A 13,955-nucleotide genomic window follows, 5' to 3' on the forward strand; every position below is an offset into this window, starting at 1 on the left:
CTAGACAACATAAAATCTGGGTTTTGTATAAACTTTTATGAGGTTTTTAAACCACTTGGGTTGGAGAACAGGGGCCGAGGAATCTGGACTTTCTCTTCAACTGTTTTCTTCAGTTCACAGTTTCAGCAGCTCCAGGAAGTTAACTCCCCTTGGAAAATGTAGCTTTGTCTGTGGAGCATCATTTCTGCTATCTCTACATGGTAGAAACTGGGGAGTGAAAAAACAGCAGTCAGCCCCTATCTTGCTAGAGTGATGAGAAATGGTCATAACAAGCCCACTGTCTAATTATTGCGGTGCATATCCAACGTCATTATGGCGACTGGAGTTTGGGGAATTCCAGTGGGGAATCTTAAAAGCTAAGCAAAACTGGCAATACCAGGGCAAGCGAAAGCTGTCACAGACTACTGGGAGGGAATGAAAGTTTGAAATTAAATTTTAAACTATTGGTTAGATACTTATCGCTGAACCAATGAACTTGAAGGAAAAAGATTTGTCACAACTGATTGTCTTTTCAAATCATCCACTCAAAATTCATCAACAAGCAAAAGAACAAAAACAATGTTAAGATGCATGAGAAAGAAATAGAAAAATAATACTAAAAATGTTACAGTTCTAGTATAAGAAGTTGATGGTACTTTTTTTTCTGGAGTACTTTTTGCAAATTGTCTACTCCTCTCAAAAAACGTTATATATAAAAAAAGATAAAAAGTGCAACAAAAATTTGAAGCATGAAAGATCTTCCATATAAAGAGACAGCATGATTAGGATATTTTAGTTTCAGAAAAGATTGAAATAGGGGGGACCAAGACCCTTATCTTTCCTCAAACTGCAATGTAGGACAGATGATGTAAAGTAAATGACTATAATGAAGCCAAGGGCTTTAAATAATGCGTTACAAAATATATTTCAGTCTGTGCCACTTTGACAAGATACCATCACCTAGGGCTAGCTATCTATGTACAAAGTAAGAATACTCAGGATTTCTAAGAAAAAATATTTTAAAAATGCATAGCTCTATTAATACTTTTTTTGGCCATATGATTTGTATTTGTGAGGCATCTGCAACTGAACTCATCGAAAAACAAAACAACATAACTGATTAATTCTAGCGATATTTTGGAAATTAGAGGCAAAGGCTGTCTCTTGTAAATTGAAAATGCTGGGGTTCAGAACCAAGTAGGAAATCTGTTACCTGTAGCTTTGAATTGTTGGAGCTGCTCTGGCAGTCTTGACTGGATCCTAAGTGCTTCTTATGCATGATGTGGGAATTAGCTCATTCCCAGCGCTACTGCCACAGATGTTGTCAGATGCCGTCTCCTCCTGGAGGAGGAGGAGTACAGTGGTCATGGTCAGATCATACTGGTCGAACTCAAACTCAGAAAACAGGCCATAGAACTGCTAAGCTTACTAACTGAAGTTGTAGCCACAGTGATTCCTAGTTTAAAATCTAAAATAGGGGTGGGTACGTGAGGACTGAATTTTATTGATCCCATCTTTAGAGAAACAACAAGGACATACTTCTCAGTTTCCATTGTTAGAAGTAGCAGAGGTCTAAATTGCCATGATTTTGTTTAAAGGCTTTGCAAAACAGTAGGTGCTTTATGTAGGCACACACTTCAAAAAGCTATATGTGAGAAAGTTATTTTCTGTATATTTTGTGACTAATTTTCTGTTAAAACCCATGACTCGAAGTTGAATCTCTAGTGAATATTTCTTTAATAAAACTTCCTAGCTTTCCAGTCACAGACATCAGAATGTTTGTATGCTTTTGTGTGTTAGGAAAAAGGGATGAGATGATGTCTCAGAAAAGAAAAAAAAAAAAAGGATTAGAATACTGCATTTGTTCTTTGTATCCCAATTAAACGTCTTCATTCAAAACCTACACCTGAAACTGGATTATTCTGGAAAATCACCTGCCACATGAAACATCCTGAAATAAAGTGGTTGCTTTTTTTTTTTTTTTTTTTAATTTCTGTTCCAGTACAGAACAAAAATATATTTCAATGATATAAAACTTTACAAGATAAAACAAAACTATGTTTTTTCTTCTGGACTATAGCAATTATAAAGAATGGTTGCTATTACTCTAAAAACATGGATCCTAAATTGTATTTCCTTACCCCTGTTTCTAGAAGTGAAAACATGCTTAAGGATAAATACAATATTGAATGAACAGCAAAATAAATATATTTTTATTTATTTTAAATTTATAGGCATAGAACAAGGCACAGAAGGAAAAAAAAAATCAATTTCTATCTTTTTGAAAATACTGTTATTACAGCTGATGCTAACAGCAAATTATTGTACAGAATTCTCCAGTTCTTCTGACAGTAGCTCAGGTACTGGCATGAAGGTGTATACCAGAGAGATTTAACCCAGTGTGGACCAGCTTTGGCCGTGGTATATAACAAAACTCTACAGTGTACATGGGCAAACAAACCAGTGAGTAAAGAATTACAGCATTCCCTTCTAGAGTTAGCACAATTATTAATTGGATATTGTTCGCCAAGTGTTGGGGCAGCGCATTTTTAGCAAAATTATGCATGCGACAGAAGGAAATGGTGGTGCTAATAAACAGTGAATCACAGTGGTTCTGCAAGGTTGATGTTGAGCTGACCAATTACACAGGAGCAGAATTCGGTGGTCTTGTACTTTCCTCACAATCTGGGAGACAATATAGGAGAGAGGAGGGGAAAAAAATAGGTGAACAAACAGGTGGCATGAAATAAGGCCATAGTAGGTTAGTTATGAATTGGCTGTTTTCCTCTGAATTCATAAATGATATTTGGAGAGCTACTTTGTCTTTTTGCTCTGTAGGGAGTTTCTGCTTTCCTGTGTACAGGAAAAAATACGTTCATTTTGTGGTTAATTCCTTGTAAGCTTCAGCTGAGGAAATGGACATGAACAAAAGAACTGCAGTGGACAGAGCTAGCACACTGATAAGTGTGTATAGAAACTTGGTGTGTAAATATGTATTTCAGTGAACAGTATGATTATTTCCACAAACACCTTAGTGTTGGCTATGCATATATAAATTGTCTCCATTAACATAATGTTATAATTGTCTGTGAATAACACAAAACTGCATAGCACATCAAAAAAGAAATCAAATTAGTATCGTGTAACTCCTTCCGTTCACCTACCACAGCTGCAATTAATCTCCAGTGTTCAGAAGATATAGAAGACAACATAGGAACGTCTCCATAGTGCTGTAGTGTACAGTACAGAAATCTCCGATCTAGTGGTGGGCTAAGCCAGTAAACCCTGCTTGGGCCCAGAGGTTTTTGTGCAGGTCTGAGCCTGACCTGACAAACTCTGCTCAGAAAGTACTGGCAAAATACTGGGGAGAGGAAGGGATCAAAGGAGCACATCAAACTAAACCGTAATATTGCTTTCAAACCTAAGCTGATTTATTTAGAGCTAGCTTTGATGTCTCTGCACTCATAGTATAAGTATAGCTCCAGAAAGTTTTCAAACATTAGTGACTAGAAAACTCATCATGTATCATACCCATTCTTAGTGTTTAAAGGAGTCCTAAATAATGGATGTTTATTGACTGTTCTGAAGTCACAACACAGATTGCTTCTAAAGATGGTAAAGAAAGCAAGTCTTCTATGAGAAATCTCAATATTCTTTATTAAAATAGTGTTAATTCTATATGGGAGCAAAAATGGCACTTTTGAAATTCTTTTGAAAGAAAACTGAGCATCTGGAATTCTCATTGGGGGACAGAGTAAATGACAAACTAAAAGCTCATTTAGTTTTCTTTAAATAAAACACAACAGCTTGTATACAATATATGGGGTCTCAGGTGCAGTTCTTACTATTCCATAGAGCTAGTGTTAGTTATAAACTCATAAAGCAGTCTTGCAAAATGAGGAACTATAAAATGAGGGAGAAAAAGAACACCCAAACCTAACAATCAGCAACAGATCCTTAAAATGAAGAGAGGCTGAGTTGCTAAAGTGTGCTGTCTACTTAATGCTTTGTACCGGACACACACCAAATGCTACAATCTGATTAATTTAAATGGCAAGCATGAACATCCTGAAGTTGTTAGCTTAAGAAGAAAGACGTAGTACTTCCTTAGCATTTTGGTTATTTATTTCATGGTTTAGGATTGTACTTTCCAAAGCTACTGATTTTTAGATTTAATGAACTTGAGTTTTTTTGTGAATTTTAAACAACGTAGTTTGGACGGGCAAGTAGACAATAATGGAAGAAGGGGTCTTGCAGAGAGGTGACTTAAGTAACCCTATAAATGCTGTAGTGAAGATGCTAGGTTACTAATGAATATAATGAATAGTAACCAAGGTACTTGGCAGAAAAAAAAAAAAAAAAAGCAATACATCATCATATCAAGCTGATGAAACTCCCTAATATGTCACATATGAGCATTGCCTAGAAACAGCTTGCTGAACATGCCCTTTTTCCTGGCAGTGTTACTGAAAACCAGATGAGCCATAATTAAAGCTGGGTCACAAAGGACAGAAACGCTGGTTTTAATCATTATGTCATTTATATTTGCACAAATTAGTAAATCAAACGCTATTGTGTGAAGTGCAAAAGTAAAACCTTTTCAGTGCAACCTAAATCTGATAAACATTTCCCTTTAATTATTTTGTGTGAACTACAGACATATAATCAATTAAGTGCTCTGCTGAAAACAAACAAAAAAACCTAGTAACTTTTTCTGTAAATTGTATATCTTTACCATGCTACTGTAGCATACACATTCCCTAGATTCTTTGCCCATATGTGGGAGGGGAAAAAGAAAAATCAAAAAATCTTGATTTCCAGTACTTTATTGCTATTTTGTTACTAACATGGTTGTTACCAACAATCAGTTCCAAACTACAGGAGAAGTTATGAAGCCATCTTGTTTGAAGCAATATATAGGAACAGTAGACGGCCATTAACAGTATCTTTGTGCTGGTATGCCACACATGAACCCTGCCAACATCTTTGCTTCTTTTTTGCTGGCAGCACAGAGTGCTTTCAGTTACACGTTTAGATTACTTGCAGGAAAAAATGCAGTAACCTTAATATACTCCCATGGTCTTTCAGACAGTGGAGTCTAAGTGCTGCACAGTGTTCTCCGGGGTCTTGGTCCACTAATCTTCCAAATTGACTGATCTTTAGAAGGCTTGTCTGTGGAAACCAGGGATCAGGTGATGGACGCATACATTCAGTTCTCAAGGATGTGTATTTAGACCCGAGAGCTGTGAAAAACCTCCAGATGCTCAGAGCATGCATAAAAGCAGAATGATATACCAGCTCATCAAGACATGTATCTTTATCTGTGCAGATGTGATCCACTTAGTATTAGGGTCCTTGTTTAATCAAGAGCTTGTTTCAACTCTCTTGAAGAAAACTCTCCAGAGTTATGTGTTGGTTATATTTGTAGGAAAAACAAAACCAAAACCTACTCATTTTGACAATTTGACACAAAGGTCAATACTTCTTGGCTTTTACTCAGCGCTTTCTAAATAATACTGGAGATAAGACGGGTACCCAGAGGACCGGTCTCAGATACAGATATTTCCTTTATTGCTAGCAAGTACTTTCACTCAGAGATTCTTGGTGCTAATCACGAAATTAACACGTTGCTCTGTCTTGTCACTCAGTCCTCTGAACTTTGCCATTGTGGTAGTATCACTCCACACAGTTTACTTTGACCAATGTAGCTGATGGAAAATTGCCCAATGATCCCTTTCAATCACCTGTTCTTCCAGCAAGTCTGCATCACATTCGTATTTCAGAGTCGTGTCTGTGTTTGATGTGTGTGCACTGAGCAGGTCACTATGCAGTCCTTGTCCTGAGTGTAGGGGGAGATGTGGGAGTGTGCCGTCTCACCCAAAAAAAGTGCTATCCTGTGTTGTATTCAAAGAAGTAGCCTTAGTACTGAAGTGATAAATGTGCCTATAATAATAAAAGGCTCTGCATCCACAAGTAGCTGACTAGATATAGTTTGAGGTAAAAGCCAATCTTAGCTATCGTTTCTACTTTCCCTGTGAGAAGCCCAGTAAAACTCACTTAAAACTGATACGGATACAGTCTTTTAAACCATAATACAAGCATTGAATTAAAATACGAATTTACAAGATTTTAATGGAATTACACTGAATATCTTCATGAATGAACCTATGATAAGTTATAAATGACTTGTTTTTGTTTTCAAGGATTTAATGAGTTCATTTATTAAACCTGAGTGTGGGAAATGAAAGGCAAGCATACAAATGTTTAGTATGTGAAATGCTGTGTAGAAAGTCCTTTTTGAGCTATTAAATAGCTGAAATATGCTACTGTTGCATACAGATTTGCATATCCAGTGCATTTGAAGAGTTCTAAATCTGTAAATGATAATGCTAGCTGATGGAATCTGATGCAGAGAAGTCATATCTTGTCTGATTCCACCCACAAAGTAATGAAATCTGTAACTCATATCGACTTCTTCTGAAGACGCATAACAGTCCTTATGCTGATCTGCTAAAATGCGTGAATTGTGTTCTGCTGAGATTTTACTGCTATATACTATATCAGAGACAACGATTGAAAGTAGACACTGACATACTCTGGACAAAATTATAATCAGAAGTGTTCTCTCTTGATATTTCATCAGCATGTATCTCTGTCCTCTGACACAGTCTAATTTACCATTCATTTCCCCCTATATTCTAGTAACCTAATTGAAATACGAATCATACAAACACTTCTGTAAACTGTATAAAGTCATCGGTCTAGCACACTGACCTATCATAGTTATTTTGGGCTGTTATTCTTAACCTAGTGGGTTCTTCCAGCTGCTATAAAACCGGTGTGGAAACACTGCTGAACCACTAGGAAACTGAAGCATTTTAAATACTGTTTTCATTCCACTAAACAGAGGTATTAAGTTAATATATAGAGAATACAGAATAGAGTAAAGCTCATTAAATTACATTTCTCTGAACAACCTTTTTGAACTGAAGTAGTCAGTAAGGGTTCTACAGAGAGATTATGGATGTGTTTCTGTGGATGACTGCAAAGAGAAGACAGCTCATTATGCTTGTGCTCAGAGCTCACTGGATGTAAATTATGTGTAGTTCAGAAACTATGTAGCTCTAATTGTGTGGCAAAAAGTGATTAAAAAAGCCCCGCAACTGTTTGGCCATGTCTATAAACATACAATTAGCTATTGATTCCTCAAGGAAGCATACCTCCAGTCTCGGTGCTCTGAAATCCTAATGTATTCCTGTTCCAAAATTTGAGGTATCTAAATTATCTGATCTGTGCCTCAAAAAGTTCTGTAGGCTTGTATGTTTTTGCAAGTGCTCGCAGCCACCACTGTCATGATAACACAGAGGTTCCTGTCACTGGAGCTCTAGGATTTAGAATGAATGTTTCTCTGTCCCACCTTTCTTGCATAACCTAGTTGGTTTTGTCAGGATGTGCCTACTGAAACCAACACAAAGCCTTTTGAATAATGAGATGTTGTTACATCTGCTTTACACCCATTGATTAAAGCATTTGCTTGGATAATGGAAGGTGGTATCACACCTCTTCTTACAAAATCTTTTATCAGGGATTGCAGGCATCAGGTTATCTGCATCTCTGGTTCTATTTAAATGCCCCTTATGTAAGGCTCTTAACTATTCTTGCTGTGAATGTGTTCTGGTTTTCACACTTGCATATTTACTGACCCATAGAGAAGGGTGCACACAGCTGCCTCTGTGGTGAAGTGGATTAGGTGAAGTGGATTAGGACACACGTGTCAAGACTTAGTTTTGAGGTCCTCACAGTGACTAGATGCTCATGTAATACAGAACAGAGAGACTTACAAATTACTTTTAAATACTAGCAGTTCAGGTACTCTCTTGGAAGTTCAAATGCTTCATGTAATAAGGCAAAAGAGTCATCTGGAGATGTTTGTTTCGTTGGGGTTTTTTTGTGGGGTTTTTTGTTTGTGTTTTTTTTTTTTTTTTTTTTTTATCTTTTCGCTTCTATTATCATAGAATCATAGAATGCTTTGGGATGGAAGGGACCTTTAAAGGTCATGTAGTCCATCCCCCCTGCAATGGGCAGGGACATCTACAACCAGATCAGGTTGCTCAGAGCCCTGTCCCGCCTGGCCTTGAATGTTTCCAAGGATGGGGCATCTACCACCCCTCTGGGCAACCTGTTCCAGTGTTTCACTACCCTCATTGTAAAAAATTTCTTCCCTCTGATCATTTTTGTGGCCCTCCTCTGGACCCTCTCCAACAGGTCTATGTCCTTCTTGCACTGAGGACTGGGGCCAACTGTATGAGGTTCAACAACGCTAAGTGCTGGTTCCTGCATTTCGGTCACAACAACCCCATGCAACGCTCCAGGCTTGGGGAAGAGTGGCTGGAGAGCTGCCTGGCAGAAAAGGACCTGGGGGTGTTGGTTGACAGCCACCGGAACATGAGCCAGCAGTGTGCTCAGGTGGCCAAGAGGGCCAATGGCATCCTGGCTTGTATCAGGAATAGTGTGGCCAGCAGGACCAGGGAGGTGATAGTGCCCCTGGACTCGGCACTGGTGAGGCCACACCTCGAGTGCTGTGTTCAGTTTTGGGCCCCTCACTCCAAGAAGGACATTGAGGTACTGGGGTGTGTCCAAAGAAGGGCAACGAAGCTGGTGAAGGGTCTAGAGCACAAGTCTTACGAGGAGTGGCTGAGGGAGCTGGGGTTGTTTAGTCTGGAGAAAAGGAGGCTGAGGGGAGACCTTATTCCTCTCTACAACTACATGAAAGGAGGTTGTAGCGAGGTGGGGGTCAGTCTCTTCTCCCAAGTAACAAGTGATAGGACGAGGGGAAATGTGCTCAAGCTGCGCCAGGGGAGGTTTAGGTTGGATATTAGGAAAAACTTCTTGACTGAAAGGGTAGTCAGGCATTGGACCAGGCTGCCCAGGGAAGTGGTTGAGTCCCCATCCCTGGAGGTATTTAAAAGAAGCATAGACATGGTGCTCGAGGACATGGTTTAGTGGTGGACATGTCAGTGTTAGGTTAATGGTTGGACTCAATGATCTTAAAGGTCTTTTCCAACCTTAATGATTCTATGATTCTGTGACCCCAGAGCTGGACGCAGTACGCCAGGTGGGGTCTCACCAGAGCAGAGTAGAGGGGCAGAATCACCTCTGTCGACCTGCTGGCCACACTTCTTTTGGTGCAGCCCAGGATATTGTTGGCCTTCTGGGCTGCGAGCGCACATTGCTGGCTCCTGTGCAGCTTTTCGTCTATCAGTACCCCCAAGTCCTTCTCAGCAGGGCTGCTCTCAATCCCTTCATCCCCCAGCCTGTACTGATACCGGGGATTGCCCTGACCCATGTGCAGGACCTTGCAATTGTCCTTCTTGAACCTCATGAGGTTCACACAGGCCCATTTCTCCAGCTTGCCCAGGTCCCTCTGGATGGCATCCCATCCCTCAGGCGTGTTAACTGCACCGCTCAGCTTGGTGTCATCTGGAAACTTGCTGAGGGTGCACTCGATCCCGCTGCCTATGTCATTGATGAAGATATTGAACAGCACTGGCCCCAGTACGGACCCATGAGGGATGCCACTCATCACTGTTCTCCATCTGGACAGTGAGCCATTGACCACCACCCTCTGGATGTGACCATCCATCCAATTCCTTATCCACCGAACAGTCCACCCATCAAATCCATATCCTTCCAATTCAGAGAGGATGATATCGTGGGGGGCCGTGTCAAAGGCCTTACAGAAGTCCAGATAGATGACATCTGTAGCTCTTCCCTCATCCGCCGATGTAGTTACTCCATCATAGAAGGCCACTAGGTTGGTCAGGCAATTATGTAGCTGAATGGCTTAGCCACTGAGTTACTGGGCTTGAGTATGGACTGCATTTTCACTTTTTGAAGCAGTTCTCTGAGAAAGGACTAGTTGGTGTAGCCACCTAATCCTAGACATGATTCATGGCTGCGAGTCCATAGTGGAGGGAAAAGATTCATTCCAGTCTTTTTTTTACATAAATTCTTAAGATTTCTGTCCACCAAGCTTAGGTAGTTTCCTGCCTAGTATGCTAACCTCTTCCCATACTTAGTGTGCTGATCTTTCTCATGTGCTGTATAGAATATTTAGGTGCCTTAACATATGGCTGAAGATTACAGCTGCCACAGAGTACCAATGGCCTTACAGTAATAAAACCAAGCCATTTTTTTGAAGGTGGCTGTAAAATGAGCTTGATCCAGCTCTCATTAAACAGCAGTAATGCATATGTTAAGTCTGGATTTCAGAGTTCAGCTTCCAAATAAAAATTTGTTGGAAAACTATACATTTGTCTACCTCGTTATAACTAAATTTTAAATCCTGATATTGGAAGTGGCTCCTAAGTAGGGCCTGATCATCCCTAGCTTTCAGTGTTACATCTACTAGGATATTATGCAGTATTATAGTGTGGTATACTTTGCAAATGTAATGAAGTCAATCTGAGACCTCGCAACAACATTGCTCTTAAATCTGTGTTGACAAACACATAGACTTTAAGAGTGTTTTGTGAGTTATAAATATGTGGATTAGCAAAGCACCCATTTTATACACTGAGGGGATTCTGACAAGAACATAATAAACCACAAAGCCTCACTAATGCAATATGTATTATGTTCCTGGTCATAGTTTAGCAGTTTTTTTATTTAATGGATTAGGCCATACTGTGTACATACTTCAACCCACTCTGTTTTTCTTCAGGTGATTTAGTAGACATTAACACTGCCTTATTTCTGTCATCTTTTTTATTGTTTTTTTCCTTAACTCTTTTTTTTTAAAAAAATTCCCATTTAGTATATTTTTTCTTTATCTGTGGTTGTTATTTGGAGATTGGGAACATTTTTGACTGCATTTGCTCATGGAATTTCTTTTGTGTGAGTGTTATATCTACCAGCCAAACCTTGCAGTTATAATATTGATATTAAGGACATGATGACTGTTTTCTGTAATACTAATAAGCTAACTGAAATACTAAGTAAAGGTTGAAGTTGTCTTTCCCATATGCTTAAATCTTATAGGCAAATCAGTGAGTTTAAAGCATAGAGGAATAAAGGTCATGTTGTCATAGTTTTGTGATGCCACACGTAAAATATTTTACCACTACCTTAGTGCAAATATTGCTCTTGCAAGAGATTCTTCCAGGATCACTGCCGCTGATATTTTTCTTTATCCCAAATTTTATTTATCATATTTTTAATTCAACTCCCAGTGCTTTAATTATATCACAACAATATTTATATAAAAATAACTAAATCAGTACAGAGTGTAAGTCTTCCAAGGCTCCCACTTACAACTGACCTCACTTCATAGAACAGTCTGTCTGCTAAAGAAAAGTAACTATACACTGCCACTACAGTTCCTAAAGCATGGAACGTAATTCAGCCACATCATTGTTGGATGATGGTCATCTAAAAAGGTTTGTCATATTTCTTTATTAATGCCCTATGAAGCTGAAGAGAAGACGACATGATTTTTCTTCAGCTGAAGTCATGTACCTCCCACTCTTAAGGAGTCCTGAAGCTAGAAGATATGTTTATAGTTCTGTAATTTTGAAGAATCCTTTTTGCTCAAATGTAATTCAAATGTGAATGACAAAAGATTTTTTTCTTGTCAGTGTCATCATTAATACAGATGACCTGGTGGTGACTTTCTAGAATAAAAAAAGTCACCGTTGTTTCATGAGGAGTTTCTTGTTTATCTTTCAGAGAGTACAAAACTGTGCCTTCTGATCTTTCATTTCTGCTTGCCATGATTAGCACTTGACCTCAGACAAAACTATGAATTATTATATTTATTCTGTAACAGATCTGAAAGAGACATTAAATCTTACTTATTTCTAAAGCTTTGACAGAAAAGTACAGGTTGTGTTGCTGGATTTTTGAAGTTCGCTTTGAACAGAAACTAAAGCTGCCGTTAATCTTCATAACACTGAAACTTAAATCAGCTAATTCTGCCTAAAGAGGTTGGAAAGGTTGCTGGAAAGTAGATAGGACTAATAGTGTGTGAGAGATTAGGTTATACCCTGAATTTGTTTCTTTTAAGAAATGCTGATGAGTTGTCAGAAGCATTCCAATAGCTCTAAAAGTTGTGGTGCTAGCAGTTATGCTTGTCGTCTTTCCTCTAATCCTTTTCAAGTCCAGTAAGTAGTAGAGGGTTGCTATGCAGCCAGATCTGAATGGTGATACAAGTGCTTTCCATGTGCGCAAAGAAACTAGAGACAAAGCATTCCTATGTTTTCACAAGACGAGAAATGAAGGCTAATGCAGAGATCATTTCATGTAAGCAATGCACTCTTCTGTCTTGCATCAATATTGCAAAATCAACACTTGGCAGAAAACATTGCTCCCCACTGTGACGCTTTTCATACTAAAACTCGTTTCTCTAAGTACATGGTAATGTTGTTTGCCCAACAGGGGGTCATCTGAGTTTGACAGAACACAGATCAGACTTAGCTTTTGTCATTTGTTTTGAACTAAAGAAGAAAAGGTGAAGAATTATGAGCATGTTGCTTGTGGAAATGCTCTATATTGTACAAATTCATAGCTCTCTAAATTTGTAAAAGGTTCACAGTGAGTTTATCTATTATTTTCCCTCCAGATGAGCAGGGTGTGAATTGTCTTTCAAATAGAATTATCCTATTGAAGCAATTGATTTCTTTATTGACTTTATGTTAGTACTCTGATGATCTCTTGTGCCAGATTCTTTTATCTCAGAAAAGTTTCAAATTTGAAGGAAGTAAATTAGGATCTATAATTGGATACTAATTTTTGTGGGGTTTTGTTTCTGACAAAAACAATAGAGAGGAAGGAGAATACAGCAGCAGATGTGACTTGCAAGGTAAATCCTATTTTTGGCCATTTAATGAAGTAATCTATCAGAATAATAGCATAGTGACTGTCATGTATTTTGTGATCAAGTTAACTTACAAATGTCAATAATTTTTTTCCCTGTGCTGAATCATGTAAACAGAAAATGTGTAATAACAGTACCTGAGTCATCAATGTCTTAGTGTGCGTAACATAAACTTTAAGAGCGTCTCCAACTTGAAGATTCAGTCCTAGTTATCATTACAGATTCCAGAGACATGTATCTTTAATAAAGCATATACATTTTTCCTGAGCTTTTCCTGAGGTCCCCTAAATGAAGCATTTATCAAGTGGTTTGTATCACAAATAGTATGTTCATTTTATAGTATATTTTATGTGGGGAATCAAAGACATTGGGATAGTTAAGCCATTTCAACACTGCATAGCACCTGTATCAAATTGTAAATTAATCTGCTGTAATTGCAATAGTGACACCAGTAACATATGGGACTGCTATTTATATTATTGTTTGTGCTTATATCTGGTGAAGATAGGTGTAGGTGTAGAAAAGACTAACAGTCAGCCATCACCTTCTAGTTCTCAGTCTATCTCTGCATTGCATATAAAGAGAAGTAATCTTGCTGGTTGATCATCTTTCAGAGCAAGAGGTGTTCATTTCAGTGCACAGAAATTGGACCTGTTGTGGCAGAGGGCCAGCATGGATGAACACAGAGCTCCTGACGGATATCTAACACAAAAAGGAACTATGAAGTAGGTGGAAGCTGGGACAGGCTCTCTGAGAGGAATGCAAGGATGTTGCCCATGCACGTAGCAATGAAGTCAAGAAGGCCAAAGCTCAACTAGAGTTGAAAATAGTGAGGGACCTGAGGGGCACCCAGAAGGGCTTCTGTAAGTGAACCAGCAGCAAAGAGGAAGCTAAGGAGAATGTGGGTCCTTTGCTCAGTGGGACAGGGGACTTAGTGACAAGGGACAGGTAAAAGGTTGAAGAATAGAATAGAAGAGAACAGAATATTTCAGTTGGAAGGGACTTACAGCAATCAACTAGTCCAGCTACCTGACCACTTCAGGGCTGACCAGAAGTTAAAGCATGTTGTTAAGGGCATTGTCCGAATGCCTCTTAAACACTG

At 38.8% G+C, this 13,955-nt stretch overlaps 1 protein-coding gene across 1 annotated transcript in view; it reads left to right on the forward strand.

The window, feature by feature from the left end:
* The window catches only part of CSMD1 (CUB and Sushi multiple domains 1), a gene marked incomplete at both ends in the record, with an annotated part of 1,257,610 nt that overhangs the window by 393,147 nt on the left and 850,508 nt on the right, over nucleotides 1-13,955 (forward strand). The gene's annotated exons all lie outside the window — the stretch shown is intronic.

This window comes from Platalea leucorodia (genome assembly GCF_965183815.1).
Source record: "Platalea leucorodia genome assembly, chromosome: 3".
NCBI lineage: Eukaryota > Metazoa > Chordata > Aves > Pelecaniformes > Threskiornithidae > Platalea > Platalea leucorodia.